The 22,525-nt window shown below is 39.5% G+C and overlaps 1 long non-coding RNA gene across 5 annotated transcripts in view; it reads right to left on the bottom strand.

Moving 5' to 3' along the window:
- LOC141577157 (uncharacterized) overlaps positions 1-22,525 on the bottom strand; it is an 89,129-nt gene that overhangs the window by 14,176 nt on the left and 52,428 nt on the right. For 3 of the 5 annotated variants that reach the window (XR_012505814.1, XR_012505811.1, XR_012505810.1), the window contains 4 exons: positions 20,369-20,554; positions 19,401-19,608; positions 18,422-18,481; positions 17,671-17,891 (listed from right to left, as the gene is read on the bottom strand). This is a non-coding gene — a long non-coding RNA (uncharacterized LOC141577157). The remainder of the gene's footprint in view (positions 1-17,670; positions 17,892-18,421; positions 18,482-19,400; positions 19,609-20,368; positions 20,555-22,525) is intronic. The other 2 variants (XR_012505812.1, XR_012505813.1) reach the window with 2 other exon arrangements.

Below are 22,525 nucleotides of genomic sequence, written 5' to 3'. Positions count from 1 at the left end.
GTGAACACTGCTAAGTGCCAGTGTGTTAAGTGCTTCATGTGTGCTATAATACTCTTTACAACTTACAACAATCCCAGGTAGAAACCAATATTTCACAGATTCACCAACAGGTTAGGAGAGGTTACATTCTAGTCCAAGGCCCCATGGTGAGGAAATGGCGATTTAAACCTGAATCTGGGCCCAGGCCTGGGATCCATCTCTCTCCCATCCACCTGACCACTTGCCTATGAAATCCACCTGTCCAATACACAAGTTTGCAGCCAGCCAGCTCTTGAATGCAATGTTTGCCACAGTTTCTCAATGTTCATTAATTACCATATACTGTTCTCAGGAACCACTACAGAAAAGAAAGGTGGGCTTACGTCCCTGCCCACAAAGAAAAGGAATTCTGCCTTCTCCTGTAATGTGCAGAACACCTTCCCTACACCACCAAATCCTTTTGTATGCTTCCTCCATGTTTATGTTTGCACACGGCTTATTAAATTAGAAGGTACCTGAAGTAATTCCATCTCGGTTGCTTTCCAAGTTTGCAGATTATCCATAATCATTCTGTGACCGAAAATACTACAGTGTGAATGAAAATACTGCAACCATGTAAGTAAACAAAGAATGCTGAAACCAAATCATCAGTGGCTGCCAACACACCCCAGTGAAGACAGGCCTGCAGCCCAGCCACTACAGCCACTCACAACGGTGCCCTCTGAGCAGACTCAGAATAAGAAAGGACAGGATACTTGCCCTAGATAGCTAGGTGCTTGTCTAAAGAATGAATTCAGTGAGTCAAAATGTTTGCTTCCTCCCATACATGGAAAAGCACTAAATTCTTGAACTTGAGATACCTGGCTTTCTTTAGATAACAAGCAATCTTTTATTGTTCCAACAACCTTGTCTTTGTTGTAAAGCTCCTATATATCCTAGCTCCTCCTCAACCACTTGGGAACAGTCCCTCCGAGCGATCTGAGAGTCTGTCATCCCGGCTCGAGTCCTCCCGCCAAATAAAACATAACTCTTAACTTTTAGGCTGCACATGTATTTCAGTCAAAAGTTTTGGACACCAGGAAGGGACCCAGAGCAGACTTCTCTCCAGCTGAACTCTCAGAGTTACCGGAGCCTTGGTACCAGCATTGGCACTTTGTGCCCATCTGCCTCCTTGGGGAATCCAGATGAATTTGGGTGAGTCTCTCCTGGTTCTCGGATCTCCCAAATTGGTTGATGATCCTGAGTTTTATTTTGTGGTGTATCCAGGTACCTGGCCCTCCAGTTGAAAGATACTGGGGGGGAATAACCCACCCAGTGGAGACATACTGGGTGGGGCCTGGTTGAAAGATAACAGGAAACACCCACCTTGAGGAGACGTCTGAAGTGGGGCTGGTGGAAACATACCAGGAAAATACTCACCCAGTGAAAACGTCCTGAGTGGGTCCCAGTTGTAAGACACTGGGTTCAGGACTAAGTGGTTAGGTAAGAGGCTGGTCTAATGTTGTCCTCGATTTGGTTACCTCCATTGAATTTTTCGGAATAGAAGTAAAACTCTTATGAGGAACCTTTCAACTCCAAAAATGGGACCCTCCTCCTGGCTGGTAACAGCTTTCTTGGGTGATGGAGAAAATTACAGGAATGGTAGAGGCAAAGACTTCATGCCATAGTGTTGTCCCTGTGGGAAATCTTACCAGCAATTTTATTCTGAGAACCCGACCTTACAATGGGAAATAGAACTTTCAAAAAAAAAATTAAAAAAAAAAAACACAGAACAGAAAAGAAAAAGAAATGACAGATTGCCAGCCTCCAACTAATACACTAGCCAGGTTTATATACGTACAAAACTCACAACATTCATTAGGAATTAGAAAAAATAACTCACCCTGAAAGTAACTAACCAGGCCTGATAAAATATTTTTTGGAATTCTGAACTTATAAGAACAAAATCCCATTTAGGGGGAACTTGGATTTCTCTTCCTGTGTCCTTGAAATGTAAATGTTTTATCTTTCTCTGGGTGTTTTATGTGTGTGTATGTATGTATATATGTGTTTCTTTTTTTTTAAACGACACCTTGGACTCTGTCATACAAAAGGTACAAGTATTGTGTACATATTGTGGCCACGCAAATAAATTGGGATTCTCAAAAATCCTTTGATTGTACCAATTTTCAGATATTTTGCCATCTTAACCGTTGTTCCATCAGCCTGGACCACAAAGGCTTTTAGCTTTTGGAAAGTAAACTTTTGAATTTTATTTAAGCAACACCCCCACTGTCATGTGGAAAAGCCTCTTCATCTTATTGGTTTAAAATCACTTTATATATATATATATAAATTGATGGCCATATGATGGATCCTTTAATTTGGGAAAACTTTTAAATTGGTGAAAGTTGAAAGAGCTCTCATTATAAACAGCCGTTTTATTGGTACCTATTAAAATCAAGTTTAAAGGTAGAAAAATATATCTAATGGTTAACCTAAGAAATTAGTTAAAAAAAAAAAAACTGGTTTGAAAACCTACATTTGTGTTTTTCCTTTCCGATCAATGGTTTTAGGGATGCTAATAAATACTTAGAATAATTAATGTTAATTAGGCTGAATAACTGGAAAAAGGATTGTAAAAATGTCAAAAAAGATAAAGATAAGGGGCTTATCCCAAATGGATAAATATTTTTATATGGTTATTTTGAATGAGATAAATAAAATGGACATTTTTGGATTTAGATACAAGGTTTTGATACTACACTATGTAAAGTAAAAAAAAAAGGGCCAAAGAGATCACCTACTCCCCCCCAACATTAAAGTTCAAACAAGTCCGCTTTAGCACAGTTTAAAATATATGTATTTATAGAGCTAAAAAAATACATATTTATAGACTGAAATACTTGATCAATGATTGGGACAACAGACCTATTAATCAAATTGAAAATTGAGAAGGGCCTAAGCTCTTTGGCTGAAACTTGGGAATCCCAGAGACTTTTCTATATAATTAGATACAATGCACACACACAAAAAAAAAGCTTCTGACACTCCTTCTAGAAATAGGAATTACTGATTAAACCTAATAAATATAAAAATTAAAGGTACGAGATTTAATAAAATTGAGATAAAGTTTGTAAAATTGGTATATTAAATGGGCTTTATATAAAACATTTGCTTAATTATATTGTGGGATAGATATATTTCAATGGAAAAACGCTTCCCCTTCTTGGTATTATAAGGCTGGGCACATATCTGTCCCTTAGAAAATATTAATTGAACAAAGTAAAGGAAACCAATAGAGTTTCGTGAGCCTTCCAATATAACGTAAAATTAAAAACTAATATTCAGTGGCTAATAGACAATAAAGTAAGAGGTTTACCCTGGGTTTAACTTATAACCCAAGGAAAAGAGACCTCACTAAATAACTTATGCAAGCTTTGGAAGACATGCTAAAGTAAATCTTAAAGTTTTAAAACATGGAATTCTTTGTTTACAGCTCTTCTCACTGATACAAAAAAAAAGCCAATTAAGGAGATACAATTGGATCTGCGTGACAGAGCAGTTCTCTGGGGAACTGGAAGCGTCTGTCTTTGTCTTGCAGATCAGAAATATAAATACAGCAAACAGTGACCTAGAATGAGCCTAATTAGCTCAACGAGATAATACTTAAGGCCAAGAAATTTTTGGCATTTTAGAACTCATAACTCTGACGTGTCCTTCAGCATTTGTCAAGAAATCTTAAATGTCGGTTTCATAAATAGTAAGCCTTAGTGATTTGAGCAAGCAAATTCAGCTTACTCCAACTATTATTATACCTATCTTATAAGTAAGTTTTAAAGTGAACCTATGAGATCTCTAGCTTTTGTCTGTTTATAAGCCTGCGTACACATTATAGATGTGAGATATTTCTACAGCTGAAAAAAAAAATCAAAGTCAAAGATCTCTGCTTATTTGACGTAAAAAAAATAAGAGCTTACAAATTAAGTATTTTTAAAATAAAAACTGACCAAATTGACTTTCAGCGTTACGTGAACTGGAAAATATTCAATATTAGGATTACACTTGGTATTGTTTAGTTTAAGTATGTTCTAATTAATATAGACATCTTTAAAGTCATCAATATTAAGTACAATACCTTTACTGTACCTAGTTTTAATGAAAGTCAAATAAGATCCTGTTATATCTGTTGCAGAATTGTCAAGAAAAAAATAGTAATGTGGTGTAGTAAAATTTTAAGTAAATTAAATGCAAATGAGATGAGAGCTTTGGGTAAATTTTTAAAATATATTTTTAAAATGTATGGTTAAGATACTCTCTAAATGTTTGGTATCTTTAAATTCTAGAGTTGTGCTAAATTGAGTTAAATGATAGGAGTTTATTAAATAGCTATGACACTTTCAGATAAAATAAGATTGTAATATGAATTATTTAACATTTAACTTACCCTTACAGAGAAAGTAAAGGTGTTTAGAAATATTAATAAATGGTTGGTGCTACCCTGAAATAATCTCTATTATTAAGGGTATAATCTCAGTATCCTAGGAAAGTAAGATAAATGTGTAAAGGAAGATATATGAATGTAATTATATTTTGTTAATAAAAAATAGTGACTTTCTTCTGAAGCTGGTTACTTCTGAATGGAAGAGAAAATAAAGGACACACTAATGTGAGTATAGTAAGCTGTGGAACGCTTGTGGAAGAGGAACCCTGAGGAAAGGGTTTTGTACGTTGTCGGAATTGTCTAAGTTTAGAATCAACTTGGGCAAAGTAAATGAATCTTAGAAGTAATCTGGTAGAAGACTAGATTTGGTTTTCTCTCTGTTAAGATGACAAAATTTTCTAAAAATGTTAATCCACTTTCAATAACAAATTGTAAAGCTTCTTATACCACATAACTGACCTGTTCTGCTTTTACCTTTAACGTATTTTCTTGTTAATGAAAAAGAACTACTTTACAGTGATCTATATGTTTATCTGACCAAGTGTTCTGAAAACTTTTAAAAAGCTCCCCAAATATCAATTTCTAATTAAAGTTCTTTTAATCTCCAGTTAAGTTTGGGATGCTACAGAGGGCCCCTGAAACATCCCAAAGAGAGATTTTAAAGTAGTAAGTTTCATTTGACATGTTAAATAACATGGTATTGTCAAATGAATAATAGATCTTCCTAGGTTATATTGTATGAGAAAATATTATTAATATAGATATTCTAGAAATTATATGGATTCCCTAAAATTCTGGTATATCTGAAATGTTACCAGTCATAATTCTAGTTATAGTGACCAGCTTTCTTTATCGATTATAGTGTAACGTTGTTTAACCATGCTTTTAAATTACTTGTCATTTATATACAGTTAATTGTTTCCTTCTGATGATTTTGCAAATTGCTTTCTCTTCAAGGAGATTTATTGATTTCAAATGAATTTCAAATTATAGCACTGAACTAAACTGGGTAAGTAATTTTAAAGGTCTAATGGATACTCTGAGTAAAAGAATTAGTTACATGGGACTGAGTAAACTGGTGAATATGGTTATAATTTTTGATTTTGTCTGAAATACTACTGGCTTTTAACCTGTTTCCCAGACATAAAGAAACTCTTCTCCTCAAGCTAGTTATGTTTCACAGAAATTTGATAAATTATACTTATGTACGCAGACTTGGAACAGTTATCTTTTCTCTCTATCTGATCCCTTAAGAGACTAAAAACTCTAAGGTCCCCAGTGGCTCTATCAGACAAATGAGGAAGATCATCTCCTAACAGATATAGCAATCTCAAAGTATTTTAAGGATTTTAAAGAGAAAAGAATTTACCTAAATCTGTAAGGCAGAAATCCATGACAAGCCCTTGACGAGGCATTCTGGGCCTAAGAAAACCTTATTAACATTCTACCCTGAGAGTCCTTATTAAAAGTTCCAACACAGCCAATTTAAAAAAAGCCTATATAATCAAATAATCAGACTTAGCTTGTAAATAAATTAATCTTGATTTGACTATATTTGAGAAAACTGAGGGTAACTTTAGAGAGAAAAAAGATTATATTTTAGTGGATATTAATTTCTAGTTTTGTTGATTGAGGTCTATATTTACTTAGACATTTCCCAGATCATTCCTTGCTGTTATGTCACATTGCTGTAAAGTTTAATTGAATTATGAAAAGAACACTCTAGGTTTGTTTCTGAGGCTCAGTAATCTATCCTTGGTAAAGATCCAATGCCCCATGACCAGAAGCCAGGGGAATATACATACTGGTACAGGCATGACTTAAAGAACTGTCTCCAACCTGAATGGAAGGACCTTTTATCAGGTACTCTTAACAAGACCATACACACCAAAGCTGAAGGAAATGGACTTTCAGATTCATTTCCTATCAGAAACAGCCCCTGCAGTGCACTGGCCTATAGAGCACTGCTCACCTTAAAACAATGCCCAAATGGAGAAGAATCTACCAGGTCAGGATGAGAAGAAGTCAACATCTGAAGAAGACTGCAGACCCAAGACACAGAACCAGGCCTGTATGCCAATTACTTTGATAATTTCTCCTACCTTTGATTATGAACTACTCCAGCTGCTAAGTTTATGGTAAATTACCTATGTCTAGTACTTCTGTGTTACCTTGGTGGGTTTCCCTACTCCAAGGCTCTAACTAGATAGCCCTCAGAAACGTTATTCTAAAAAGAAATTATAGTTCTGTTTAGGCCACTATTGATCTTACAAGGTGGGAGACCTCACCTGGCCAATTAATACCTGCTCTGACCCTGACCATAAATATGAAATTTTGCATAAGATCACTCAAACTCAATCAGGAACACAAGGAAAATTTTAACCCAAAAATATAACTTCTCGACTATTAAATTCTTACTCATGACTTTATAAACGTTACTAGCTGAATTACTTATATTCTATCTATATAATAAAATTGTTGTCTGTTACATTTCCCAAGTGTAACTAGGCCTACAAAATTGATGATGGCTAAACATCTTGAAGGAATAGATAAAATTTATAACTCTGTGTAAAATAATTGTAATAGTGTGATTCTAGTTATGGTAATGAGCAACGAAGGGTAAACAATTCCTGGATCATAATAGACTAGTAAGACAGGCGATCCAGAGAACTTTTAGTATCAACAGGGTCTGATAAAAAACTAACACCTTGAATGGCAGCTCAGAAGATACTTCACCTGAACTAGGAATGAGCCATCCTAGCACCCTGGGACAAAATTGGTCATGAAACGTCTCTCAAAATATTGGTCGAATTTAGGACCAAGGGGGAGCACTGTGAATGAAAGTACTACAATGTGAAAGAAAATACTGCAACCATGTCAGTAAACAAAGAATCCTGAAGCCAAGCCATCAGCAGACACTGCCACACCCCAGCGAGTACAGGCCTGCAGCCCAGCCTCTCAGCCACTCATATTGGTGCCCTCTGAGCAGACTCAGAATAAGAAAGGACAGGATACTTGCCCTATATAGCTAGGTGCTTGTTAAAGTATGAATTCAGTGAGTCCAAATGTTTGCTTCCTCCCATACATAGAAAACCACTAAATACTTGAACTTGAGATACCTGGCTTTCTTTAGATAACAAGCAATCTTTTATTGTTCCAACTACCTGGTCTTTGTTGTAAAGCTCCTGTATATCCTAGCTCTTCCCATACCTCTTGGGAGCAGTTCCTCAGAGTGATCTGAGAGGCTGTCATCCCGGCTTGAGTCCTCCCGCCAAATGAAACACAACTCTTAATTTTAGGCTGAACGTTTATTTCAATCAACTCCCAGAATAGACACAACTCATCACTTCTGTAATGGAATACACTGGATCAGGAACCAAAAGCGTGTTCTAGTCCTGAAAAACTACTGGTTCCTCTTTCTTCCTGTCATTATACAGTCCCACCAGAACTCATTACTTTGCTGTCTGCTCATCTGGTAACCAAACTCAGAGAAGAGTCAACTCAGCAGACTGCCCTACTGGGGAGAACAGCCGGCAAAAGCACTGTGGGTTGCCTGCCCTCCCGCACGCTCTGCTGACCCCTAGTGTCCTCCGTGGAGACCAGAGCAACAGAGCTGTTCCCAACAACTGCAAAGTCCCACACGTTAAGAAAATCATTTTATTTTATACGATATGTTACGTATATACCCATCTCTGAAAACAGCTTTGCCAGAAGCCCAAATCTTCAACATTAATCAGCAAAGGCAAATCCGGTCCCTAAGTGAATACAAGTTTTAAGACGATGCTAAGGCCTCCAAAGTTCTCTCCACGACCATCAATCAAACTGCCTGCAGGTCTGCAGCTGCAGGCGGCAACATGTCTGCTTTTAAAGCAAACCCATCCTGCCCTCGGGTGCTACAATGTCCCTCTACGCCCTCCCATCTCAGGGTAAGAGCAGCCGCTGCAGAACCTCACAGGGCAGCACTGACAGGACTGGACACAGAGGATCAGAGCTAAACTAAGCCTTCTGATGACACTAGCTTGTCACTGTGTCACTTTACAGATGAAGATATATATAGAGAGAACTGGGGTGATCTTGCTCAAAGTCACACAGCTAATAAGTGGCAAAGTCTATAACTCTGCTCCTCCCTCTGGCGTGACGCCCCAGCTGGGATGCCCACAGGGTTCTCTCGTGCCTGCCTGAACAGTCCTTTCCTGTCACTCATAACCCACCACAGGGTCTGAACCTAGCCTGCCTTTTCAGCATCTTTTACCTCCAGTCTCTCAGGAACAAGGCTGCTCGTGCCACTGTATGACTTCCGGCTTCCCAAACCCTCCGTGCTCAGGGTGGTCTTGCCTGTGCATCCAGCACCCTGCTCAGAGGCTCTTCCTCCCCTGCAGGAGGACGTTTCCACTCTCTGTAGGGACACCCCCTCAGGGAAACCCTCTTCTCGCCCTCAGCACAGCAGGTGTCCCAGGCCACATCACGAGCTGCCCCATTAGGACTGTGGGTGCCCAGGTTTGCCAGTCAGACCAGAAGCCTCAGAGCAAGGGATTATGCCCGGGTCTCCCTGCAAACCTACTGCCCGCCTAACAGTCCCCAGCCAACAGGTCACCTGGAAGTCACAGCAAGTGCCCCACCCAATCCAGAAGTCTCTTCATTTACCAGCACCGCTGAAGACTGGTTTCCAACCTTTGGTCAGTTTTGCACAAAAAGGCACCTTCCACTGTGAACCGGGGGGGGGGTTTGCTTATGCAACTCACCCTTACTGGAAACGTCAAGGGAAACCAAAAGGCCTTTTCTCGACAATTTTTTGATGACAACCTCCCACCCACAATACTCAAATGTTCAAGAGAATTGGGTCCACGTGATTTTGTTTTCCTTACGCTGTGGCTCAAAACACTGCAGGTTTCTTTCTCTTTTGAGGGTATTTGTACTAAGTTTATAGGCTTTAATCTGCTTTTGTCTCACTCTTCAGTATCCCTAGCAGTTGCCACTTCTTACTCCCTTCAGCAGCCTCCCTCCCAACATCAAGTCTAGGAAATCAGCTGTGATGAGGGGCCCAGGGGCAGTCACAGAAGATGCAACTAAGGCACAGAGAGGCGACATAATTTGCCCAAGGTGATCAGCTTCAACCCCTAACAGTGTGTGTCACGTCCCTCTGTTTAACTCTTATGCTAAGCAAGTTAACTTTTTGTAGATTATAGTTATAAACAGATGAGGTATCAAAATATACACAAGGACACACATCAAATCTAAGATGTTGATTAACTCCACTATTTTGTTTCTATTTATTTTATTTCTCTTAAAAAAATTAAGAACCTCTGCAGTCAATAATGCAAAATGTTACTGGGTTTTAAATCCAAAATATAGAGGTGTTAAGTGTGTCATTGCTCATCCTTATTTGTATGTTCACAAGACAAAATGATTTGAAAGACTCTCTCCCCTCCCCCTACTCACTACTGGATCTCACCAGAGCTCCCAGTCCACACATCTAACAGCCTTTCATTTACCCACAGCTGAACTCATCAGATTTTCCCCAGAATTCCCTCTGCAGGTTTCCCTCATCACAGCACAGCAGGACTATCATTTACCTCATTAATCCACCCAGAAACCTGGGCCTTACTCCATTCTAACTTCACAGACAGCATTCATCCTTTCTTATTTACCATCGAAACATGTCTTCAATCTGTTCGCTTTAACACACTAACCGTCTCACCACTCAAGTGGAAGCCACCAACACTGCACTCCTGGACTCACGAGTCTCCCAAGTGGCCCTAAAGCCGCTCTCCCCTACTTGAGACAAATGGGATTGTGTCACTCCCGCGCTTTTAGGACTCTTTTCAAACCCACTCTTCTTAGAAGAAACTCCCAGTTCTTCACCTGGTGAAGGTCTTTGCCGTCAAACTGTCAGCTCAGGAAGGGCAGGACACGCCCTCTCCCCTTGGCCCCACCCTCTGGCAGAGCATCAGCATGGGAGGACCTGCTGAGCTACACCAGCCTGTATTCTAAACCTGGTCTTGATTTCTTAGCAAACTGCTTCACTTATCCATACAAATCCAAGGTAGATTAGAAAGATTTTAGATGTTGAGCTAGAATATTGATTTGGGGATTTTGCACTAGCAACCTGCAAGTACATGTTCTAATGATTCTGTCTTCTAAAAACCACACCCAGATTTAAGTAGTACTTGTGGAATGTCTTCGGAGTAAAAGGGACTGTACTTTTACAGACTTTATATTTTATAACATGAACAAACCGGACAGGGTCACAAATGGAACTGCCTCACAAGTGACAGAAGACAGGTGAGAGGCATATAGCAACAAGTCACAAAGATGGTAAGAGAAACGTTGATTCTCCAAACCCCCAAAAAATTTTTGAAAGAACCGAAAACTCTGAATTTTGAAAGTAAAACACTATCATATAAAGAAATAAAATAAATAATCCTCTTCATCAGTGTTTCAAGATCTGACTGCAGAATTTTTAGCAGGCCATACTGAATCCTAGCACAGAAAAATCAGATGGACTAGTGGTGAGTAATTTCCAGGGAAACGGCAGCAATTCCTCCACTTGTAAGAGGACACACACTCAATTGTCGAAGGTGATTTTAAACCACATTCTGGAGAAATTCAGGAGATTCAGGCACCGATTCTAGATGGTGATGACACGGAAGGACGGGTTGGATGCATGCTTCTAACTGAGTCACCGGCATTCTTACACTGCAGGGGGAAACGGAGGCTCTCAGTTATGAGCAGAGATGTTCCTGTCATGTCTCCCAGGCCGTGCCTCGGGGACTCAGTGCCCTGCAGCAGCCTGGCCCCAGGCGAGGACCCGCAGCGTGGCCCACTCAACCAGGAGGGGCACTGTGCTTGAGAAAGCCCATCCCCGATGGGAGAAAGAGGGGCTGGTGGGGTTGTGTGTACCTATAAATGATCATAGAAATACACCTGCATACATTCATTTGATACAATTAATATTAGCAGGCTATTTAACAAAATTTCAATTGTCAGTGTTAATTTTACCATTCCTTTCCTCTTGTCCCCTGCACTCTGAGACAGGCTTAGGCTCTCTCACACCTGCAGCTCTGATGCAATATTTGTGAAGTCATTTTACTTTGCTGCAAGTGTCCTCGCTCCCCGTGTCGCTGTGACTGTCGTCTCTTAACAGAGTCAAATGTCTTCCTGGATCTCTCCCTGATTTCCCTGCTCCTGCTTCTCAGATCCTGAGATAAAGAACAAGTGAAGACACATGACTAGAAAAGGCACTGTGGACTTGACCAAAGTCCTCAGTGACCCCCTAGGTGAGTGCTGCCCACCCCTTACCTTCGATTCTCAACGTTCTGCCCAGGGTGACATCCAGACAGGAAAGAGTCTTGGGCCCAATTAAAAGCTGTGAGGCTTGGGTGCAGGGAAAGGTGCAGGAGCTGGTTCTGGAGCCGGGCCCCTCCCCACCTCTGCTACTCTCTCTCCCGTGGCCCTGCCCACAAGCCCCCAGGCTCCCTGATCTTCTGTCCTCTTCTACACTACTCCAAGCCCTTTTCCCCTTCCTTTATTCCCTGATTATCCCCAGCTGTAGTGATTTTTTCATCACAGCATCTAAAAAAATTTCCTACAGCTGAAAAAGAAGTCTCCAGAGGTCAATACCCACATGGTGGTTCCTGAAGAGAGCCCCTGGTTAGGGGGACCCTCACCAACACTCACAGGGCATCAGACATGTTGCAGGGTCGACCACCCCCAACAAGAGTTTGCTGTGACCCCTATGCCCGCACAGCATCCCTGTTCACAAAACTGTAGTTGGGCCACTTATCCGTTATTAAGAAGCAAAAGTAAAAAAATTGCTCATGTTTCTTACTAAAATTATCTATGAGGTGGAAAAAGAAATTGTAATAGAAAAGAACAAATTTGACTCCATGTTAGATGTGTTCATTTGGCTTTAAACCTGTACCCTGTTTTCTAGGCTAAGACTTGTTATCTCTGCACCTTTTGTAAAAGAAAGTTGCCTTTAGCCTGAAATATCCAGGAGGGCCTATTCTGCGGGCTCTGATCTTTAAGGATGTTAGCTCTTCTACACTTATGTAGAGATGGCAAGTTGCAAAATAAAAATAAACTTTGTTTTTTTTTGAGGTTTTACAGGGGCGCCATGATTTGACCCACATGGACACCTGCAAGAACAAAGGATTCCAAGGAAATCAATTCGTACAGCAAGAAGTTTGCAACAACCAACCACACCCCCACCACTTTTTAGTATAAAAGGAGACTGAATTCTGACTTGGGGAAGAGAGTTCTCCTGGATATCAGTATGCCATCTTCTGAGTCTGCCAGCTTTTCAAATAAAGTCACTACTCCTTACTCCAAAAGCTCATCTCCTGATTTATTGGCCTGTCATGCAGCAAGCAGAACGAGTTTGGACTTGGTAAATAAATGACTGCATTAGAGGTAGTATGTCTCCACTGTTTCCTCATTTCCAGTATGTCACAACCAATCAATTTTATATGCTGTTTAAGAACACGACCAAAAAACCTATTATTCGGAATTGATTCCATGGAAATAAAATTATTTCTACTCCTTCAAAACTTTGTTCTTTTCTATTTTATTTTGTTTTGCTTATTGAAAAGAAAATAAAAGTCAAATCATTTTATTTCACGTATTTTTTATAGCTACATATTGTAAATACTACAAAGATATTTAAATTGCAATAAAAATTGTTCATATATTAGTATAAAGATATATACACAATCAAAGCAGAGTAGGAAAGGAGTGGATATTTACTAAAAATCCACTGCACATCCAGTCTTTTACAAGCATATCCTGGAATATAAGCTCTATTATCCAGGGGTCCACCACCCCCATTCTCACTGCCGAGTCCCATAGTAATCAACCTCCAAAGCACCAGCATAGAACCACGCGATCACTATTTTAGGTATAAATGAGGGAATTAGCTCATTCAATTCTAAAACTGAAACCTTAAAATAAATACTGAACTTATTTACAAACAAAGAAAATTGGACACAAAAAAGTACAGTTTCTCCCCCAAGTCACAAAGATAATTACTGGTAAAGGCAATATTTGAACTCATCTGCCTGATTCTAAAAACTAAGGTGGAAATCCCCTTCGACTGTGGAGGTCCAGCAGCACAGCCTATCACCCTATCTTTGTTCAGATCTAGCATTAGACAGCCTGAGACAGCACCCCATTCCTATGGAACTCGAGGGCAAACGATAACAATAAGGATTTTATATTCAGTAGTTTCTTGGTCTCATTTATATAAAGTGTCAGCAGGTCAGCAGAAAACTCTGGGAAATATGAGTGGGTCCAGAGCTTTTTGCTGATAAGAAACAATCTATCAGGACAGAGTGACCTTCCCATGAGAGGCCTCATGGACATAAACTAAAGGCAGCTGAGCAATGAAAACTAGCAAGACCATGGAACTCAAGCAAGAAAGATCCCTGCCATCCCCCACCCAGTTGCCTTTTCACCCACATGGACAAGATGGCAGAAGACCCAGGTTCTTGTCCAAGTTACACCATCATGGATTCTCACCCATAAAAAGTTATGACTCTATGCTGTCTTAAGCCCTTTCCAACTCAAATATGATGACACCAATATCTCAGCAGAATGTCTATGTCTTCACTTTCTCTCTTCTATTAGGATACTATATCTATGGCCAAAAAGCAGAAATCCAATTAAAAACACCATGCACGAAGGCTGGTGAAAGTCTGCGTAAGAGACTTTGTTCTCACGCTCAGTGAATGAAAACTCAGAAAAAGTGTTCCTTCACCCTCTGCAAGTGGGAGGTAGCCTGATTGTGTGTGTGTTTTTGTGCACGCGTGTGTGTGTGTAAATCAAATACAATGCATTCTGGGATGTGTACAGATTTTTTTTATGTTACTGTCATTTCATGAGGATGAGCCAACCTTTAAAGTAACTTGAATCTAGTGTTCTGAGAGAGTCCCAGGATCTTTTGATGGAGGAGGGGAAAGGGGAAAGGAAAGGAGGAAAGAAGTAAATGAAGCAAAGGAGTAAGAATACTACTAGGGAAAGGCAAGACTTTAATTTTGTTCCTACTTGCATCACACACAAATTAGGGACTGGCTTTCCCCCATGTCTCATCAAGCACTGAGTTGCAGAAGAAGAGGCGACAGCCCATTTCTCACTGAGATTGTGACTGTACATGGCATCTTATAGACACAAATTATTTACCCTGATCAAACACTCTAGCAGCAGGCCGTAATTCTCCTGTTTTGAGAGACAAGAAAACAGGAGTTCAAAGAGGATGTATAACTTGAGAAAAGTCAGAGGACCAGTAAACTAAAGAGGATGAATTCAAACTCAGATCTGAATGGAGAGTCTGATCTTCCCACTCCCAGGGCTGGAAAATCCTTAACAGACAGGCTTCCCAGCTCCCTGCATTGTTCCTGGCACCAAGCATTTCCCATGGCGATGGTATCCTGTTCTCACAGACACAGTGCTCTGTGCAGCCAATAACCTCCACTCGACCTTGATCATATATCTGCCTCACTCACCAGGCTTCTCCATACAGGCAGGAAAGCTGGCTTTCAAGTGCGTACAAAGCCACCCCTGTTCTTACCTGGGCTCTTCAGCGGCTTTTCCAGCATAAAGGCAGCCATGAAAGTGCTCACAGTTTGTACATGAGCCACACTACCTCTCTCCATCTGTCTCCCCACCTATACTACTTAGCTATGACCATTTTGAGAATCTTGGAAACAAATTTTTAAAAACAGAAAAGAAACTATTCTGTAACAAGTACTTAATACTTACAATTTTAAATGACAAGTTACAAAGTGAGTATTTACAAATTGAATCTGCCTTCCTAGGTGTCAGTTTTAACAGTTAAAAAATATAATAGCAAAAAATTCTCACTTACAAAATTAACAAAAACTTCAACAATAATCTGGAATAAACTCAAAAACAATGCCCATGTTGTACATGGAGAAACACAGGACTGTACTGAGGGGTAAAGTAAGAAGTGTGAATGCAGAGACATCAACATATTGTATGGAGGAAAGCAGTTTTGTAAAGATGAACGTTCTCCTAAGAATAATTCAAAACTTACTAAAAATTCCCATGAGAGCTCTTATCTGTTTTTTTTTAACTTGAACAAAATATTTTGGAACTCTTCAGGAATAATAAACTCATAATACTAGACAAGAAAATTGGGGATGGAAAAAAGAATAAAAAAAATCGCACTGTCAGATATTAAATAAATTTTTACAATATGTAAGATATAGCACTGGAGTAAGAAAGTAAGACTGACAGAAATAAACCATGAGCTCAAAAAGAGACTCTAGTGTACATAAATATTTTGTACAGTTGGGATTTCAAATCAAAGAGCAAAGTATGAATTCAATAATTGTCTTGGGACAATCAGAGAATCACCTGGAAAAAACAAATTCTATTCCAGTCATAATGACCACAAGAAAAATTACAGATAGTGATGTAAATATTAGAAAGTACTAATAACAGCAAATACAAATCTTTGCTTATAGTAATTCAACTTCTCCTCACTATAAAAAGTAGTATTATCATCTCCATCATAGAGATTAAAAAATCCTACAGAGGAGATATATACCATTATAAGAAAATATTTCTAAGAATACTATCAAGGATAAAACCCAAAAAGAAGACATTTACTGTCTTAAGATTATTTTCGGCCACAACAAAAATAAACCTACTGAACAAAATGAAAGGCAAGAAATGACAAGAAAAAGCTCTGTGATACATGTTAATGAAGACAAGGGGTTAATGTTCATAACATACAAAGAGCTGTCACAAAGCAACAAGAAGCTCCCTCACTTAAATGTGTGCAAAAGACAAAAGGGATCATTCACCTTTTAAAAGTCAGATGGCTAATGAGTGAAAAATGCTCAATACCTCACTGGTCATCAAGTGCAAACTAAAACAATGAAAAAGCAATTTTGCTCATCATATTGGCAAATGTTTTTAAAAAATATTCTAGGTAGTGTCCATCTTTGAGAGAACAAACTGAGCGATCTTTTTGGAGGATGACGTGTCAATGGATATGTAAACTCTGAAAAATGTGTGTACACACAGACTGAACTCCATTTTAGGAATAGTTTCGCTTAGAAAAAAAATCAGTTCAAAAAGATGTACTCATCAGAGCATTTACACAGCACTGTTTACAATGGTGGGAAGAAAAGCTGAAGTGAAATCATATCCAGCGATAGAGAACTGGTTACATAAGTTATTCTACATCTTTTCATTCCCCGCAGGAGAAGGAATTTCTAGAGTCACTTGAAAGGAGCCTGTGATGTATGTAATTGTCACATCCAGGGACTAAATTTCCAGAAACCTTAACTAAAGGAATACTCATACAAGATCACAGGAATGTTTGTACAAGAAGGACGCCAGTCAAACACCCTTTCTGACAGTGGAAAATGGAGAAAACTTAAGTATCCACCATCAAGACAATGATGCGGTAAATGAAGGCGAGCTGTGGGCACTAAGGGGCAGGCGTTTTGGCGTGGTCCAAGGCCTTGTCCACAGTACTCTCCCACCAAAGGTGTCCTTACACAAGAGACCAAATCTACTGCACATCAGGAGACCCCTCTACTCTATCTGAAAGGACCGGGTGAGTCTGGAGTGGGAGGACGTCTATGATATACACCTCAGTGAATAAACCGAGCTGCACAAAACATATAGTATGGCCTTATTTTTCAATAAAGCATATATACACACACATATACATAGATTTCTCATATACATGTATGTATGTATGTGTATATATATATGACAGGCATAAAGGTCATGAAATATATACACCACATTGTCAGCAGTTTTTACTCTCAGGAAAAAAAGGGGAAGGGATGTAGGGGCCTTTCGGTACCACCACAGTTCTCTTTTCAGTATTTCAGTTAAATATACTTGGAATTTAAAAGGTTATTTAAGTCCGAAGTAAAATGGACGTTGCCTCCACAAGACAGAATGCTATACTGGTCATTAAAAATCATGCCAGGGGAGAGAGAATACTGTAGAAAAAAGTGTAATAAGCCGAATGAAAAATGGAGGTCTCCACAAAGTAAACAGGCACAGAGTGCTCGCTCGTTTTTATGACAGACGTAATACACACTGATGAAAAGAACTGAAAATAGATGTTAAAGTGTTAATTATTATCTCTGAGTAGTGGGACCAGGATAGACCCTTTTGTCCCTTTTTTTAAGACTTATTATATTAAATACACATTATTTTTCATCTGAAAAAAGCATTTTTAGATGTCTAGTACCACACATTGAAAAAAATACACGAGTACTTACAGAAATATCTAGGAGACACGGCAGCAGCGTCACACAGTGTAGAACGGGCGATCCTGAATAACACTGCGCAGTTACATAAGGACCCACAAAGTGAGAGCACCTGCTGTCACAGGGCGTGTCCCCCTTCTATTTGTCAGTTGTGTCTTCAGGGCTGAGGCAGTTCTGAGCACGGCCAGTGTCAGTGCTGGTGTCTGGATGGATGCCACTGGAGGTGAGGGCACCTGCAAGCCGAGAGGAAGAACAGAAATCATCCTCTGCTTTTTCTGTCTTGTTTCTTTGTTACTTTTGAAGAGAGGTGTAAATAAGATAAACTAAATCTTCCCTACTAAAATTTCAGTAATGAAACCGTTTTTAAAGTGTTCACAACTTATATTCTGCCTATAACTGTCTTTTCAACAAAGCATCATATTTTTTAAATGTTAATTAACTCAGTTAATTAACTACCTGTTGAAACCTATTAAAGAACATGAAATGCACTATGTAAAATCACCACGCCTGCAGTGACTGGCACAGCTGTCTTGATAGCAGTGCAGTCAGCCCCCACCATCCCGCGGCCCTGAGCTCCTGATGCTGCTAAGAGAGCACGCTGCCACCTCAGATGGAGAGAAACGGTGAAAGCGTTTTCTGAAATCTACAGCACTGACAAAACATAACTGACAAATCCCAGGCTCCTTTGAGGCTGTCATTTTCTGTTTCTGGCCAACCCCCGTCAATGAGCAGAACCACCCCATTCCCGAGCCATGGGACTCACGTGGGAAGCAGTTTTGGAGAAATTTCCAGGTATAGAATGTAAAAAACTATACATAGATCTCTGAAAAAAGAAAAGATGCAATACTCTGATTTTGGAAGAAACTCAAAATATTCTCCTAAGCCTTAGTAGCTGGAAAGGCTGGGCATCTCCTAAGCCACTTATTTATTTCACAGCCAGTGAGCATCTCCCACAAACCCTGTTTCCCTGTGTCTGCTGGGAGCCTCAGGCACACTGTTGTTGTCGATCTTATAAGTCACAGGGCTGAGGCGTGTGTCTCACGCCTGCATCTCCCACACAGGCTCGCCTCCTAGCCTCACTGTCTGAACTTGGCCCCATTTCCTCACCTGTTTATTTGGTATCTGTTCTTCTGTAAGCTGCCTGAAATGCTTTTTGGAACATGTCAGAAGAATCAGTGGGTAGAGAAATGGACAGATGGACAGGAGAGAGTTGGGGAGACAGAGTGACTCCAAGAAAAGGGGAACAAAGAAAATTTCCTATGCAGAACCCTCTTCTAGTCAGGGAAGAAAACCACCACGGAGAAGTGTGAAGAGGCAGGTGGCTTAGGACTGTTTCCTGGATTCCATGAAAAGTCACACCAAGAGATGAGAGGGTAGAACTATAAATAATAAAAGAAAAAAGCATGCATGCTTGAAAAATATATCTACAATATGTACTTTCTAAAGAATAGATTCAAATCAGCACGGCCCAATAACACAATCCTTGGGTATTTACAGAAGTGAGAATCCCATCTCCAAACCACAAGGCATCCCTTCGGAGCACTAAGAGTCTACACGGGACGGTCATAAAGTTGTCACCGCAAAAGCGATGCTATCCTGCCCTTACGAGGAATGAGCAGCTGTGCTCGGGCTGCCCACGCGTGCCATTTACACCCCACAGCACCTCTACGGGAGAGGGACGCCTAGCGAGCCCCATCTCTGCAGGACAGAAAACAAGTCCAGGAGAGGCTAAGCCGACCTACCAGTTCTCCATCTCACAGGACTGGTCACTCCAGAGCAGGACTCGAACTCGGACCCACGTTTGTAACCGCAGTACTACCGTGATTTGTGTGCTTTTTGTGTGTATAATACATTTGTGTCCGGCATGAAAGGATATTTAACAAATGTTCGGTTGTCTTGTCTATCTCATTAGCTCACAATCTTTATATTTTTGAATTGTACTCTTTTCCCCTGGAGAAAGGAATGGAAAGAGCAGTGGTCAGAATGATCTGGGGCTCCATTCTTTATCTGTTACCTCATCTCATCCAAGTCCCCAACCAGGAAGAAGGAGCAAATGTTCTCTTCATCTTTAAAGAGAGAGCTCCACTGATGGTGACTTACTCAACTCCAAAACCAAGTCTGGGGGAAGGGCACAGACAGCAACCAGAGAAGTATCACCCGTAGGAAGGAGAAAAGAGATCAGGGGAGGGCTCAGGGGGTCAGCCTGATTTAATTTCAATGGATAATATAATACCACAGACTAAAAATACTAGCATGCAGTGAATTTGCTATTTCTTGACATCTAGCAAGTTTTCATAGCCCGCATGAAACATTATCGTGAACTAGTGAAAGGAAGAGTCCACACTCAGGGAAAATCAATGCCACAGGCAGGCTGAAACCCAGGTTGGAGGAAAGGAAGAGAAAAGGCATAGTTAAGAAGAGGGGAAAGTCTGGGAAAAAGACATCATCACAAGGACTCTCCAGCATCATCCAGCAATCATATAATCATTCATTCAAGAGAGAGTTACTTAGGTCCTATTTTGTGCAAGATTTTACACAGGGCAAAGCAAGAGTGCAGCGTCCATGGTGGCAGCAAGTGGCGGGGCTATAATACAATTCTGATCCTAGTACCTTGCACAATTGTACTCAGTATAAAGGCAAAAAAATAAGGTAAAATAATACTATGTAAACTCTACGCATGGTTGAAAAAAATTAAAGAAGACCTAAATACCTGGACAGACACACCACGCACATTCCTGGATCAGATGACAGCGCTCTTGGGATGGCAGTGCTCCCCAGAGCGATCTGTATACTCAACGTGGTCTCGATCACAATCCCAGCGGGCTCCTCTGCAGTAACTGACTAGCTGCTGCTACTATTCATATGGGAATTTGAGGGACTCAGTAACCAAAACGTACTTGAAAAAGAAGAAAAACATGAGAGGACTTGTAATTCTCAATTTCAAACCTTACAACTGTATCTCCAGGTGAGATTAGAGGCCATTTTTAAGTTATTACTGGGTTTATCCTTATTTTCAAAATTCTGTACAATGAATATACCTGTTAGAATAAGAAAAATAAAAAGTAAGATATCTTGTAAAACATGCACAGTGATTCATTCATTAGGAAAAAAATTATTTTAACTATAAAGAGGTAAACAAATATCTAGTGAAAAGGACTACTTAAAAACAAGTGTGCATTTATAATTTTCATAAATTGAAAACTGAAAAGCACAAAAACATCAAGTTTCTAGGGAGACTAGTGAAACATATTAATAGTTATTTTCAAAAATTCTAATTGAACAATGAAAACTCAAGAAAGGGAAAATTGTGATTGACACCCAAGTGCAAACACATGGAGAGCAAAGGCCTAGAAATCACAGTTCCTTTAAATCTGCTTCTAACTCAATAGGAGAGGAAATTCCTCACTTAGGGGACAGTGGAATCCCATACATAAGACAGGATACACAGTACAAACTGCAGTAGTATCGGGAGTGAATTTCTTAGAATTCTAATGTTACAACATTGCTGAAAAACTATAAAAACACTGACAGACAGATTAAAACACACAGTCATATATATTATATTGAAACATATGTAGTCTGCTCCCATGTTGCATAGAAATACAAACATATTTGTTCATTTATAGGCACTGATTACTTTATCCCAGATAGAATATTTCAACTAAAACAAAAAATCAATAATACACTCCTCTTGACAAATCTACTTGATAAGTTACTCTGCTATGTAACCATAATGTGTTTAAGATAGATCTAAAATTAGTGAAAAATCTTTGTATGGTTTCTTGAATTGTTCTCAAAATTCCAAGCTTAATTTTCAAATAGATCTGAGCAGTATTTCTATATTATCTTTTCCCTTGTGAAATGAAAAACACAGTCTGTTGTCAAAATTCTGTCCTTACAATGATTCACGAGCACCATTTCCTAACAAAACTGCTGAACAGCAAGGCACTATCCAGACACTGTGACCAAATAAATGAAACACAAGGAAGACAGTGACCCTAACCTGGAGGGCTTATAATCTGTGTCAACAGCGGGTTTTTATTTGATTGGTTTGATTGGGTAGCAAAATAAAATCAATCAAGTACTTTCTGCTTTTAGCATTCTGTAAGTCATGACTGTTTTTAGTGTCATGAGAAGGAAAGACTTAAGCATGACTTGATTAGGTCAACTAGCAACAATCATCACTGGAGAGTGAGTAATAAAGAAGTTAACTGATAGAAATGCTTCTGCCTACATGAGACCTAAAATAAATCTATACTGATATCCGAAAGGAAAATGAGGAGATGAGGTCCCCAATGAGAAAACAAACAAGGAATCAAAAAAGGAAAGACGTTTTCATTAACGATTCCAGGCAGTAGTGGAGCATGGTGGTGAGGATCACAGATGTTTGGGACGAACATGAGTGCCTGAACTCCCACAGCACTGGGTAGCTGTGAAACTGATATTTCAGAGAAATTTTCTGCATCTCAGTCTTCTATCCATACACTGGGGACAACAACCGCACCCATCTCCTAGAACGGTCCTACGAATTAAGTTATTTTATATATAAAATTTTAAATAAAATACCTCAGATTTTAAATAATACCCCAAAAGCACAAGGAACAAAGAAAACAGAGATAAATTGGAGTTCATCAAAATTTAAAACTTTGCTTCAAAGGGCACCATCCAGAAAGTGAAAAAACAACACACAGAAGAAATTTTTTCAAATCATTTATCTGATAAGGAATTTGTATCTATAAAAAAAAAAGTACCTCCTACAAATCAACAATAAAAAGGCAACTCAATTAAAAGGTGAATAAAGGATCTGAAATGGTATTTTTCAAGGAAAATATACAAATGGCCAATAAGCACAATGAAACGATGTTCA

This window comes from Camelus bactrianus, chromosome 3 (assembly GCF_048773025.1).
Source record: "Camelus bactrianus isolate YW-2024 breed Bactrian camel chromosome 3, ASM4877302v1, whole genome shotgun sequence".
Lineage (NCBI taxonomy): Eukaryota > Metazoa > Chordata > Mammalia > Artiodactyla > Camelidae > Camelus > Camelus bactrianus.
This window is presented reverse-complemented; position numbering and strand designations above follow the sequence as displayed.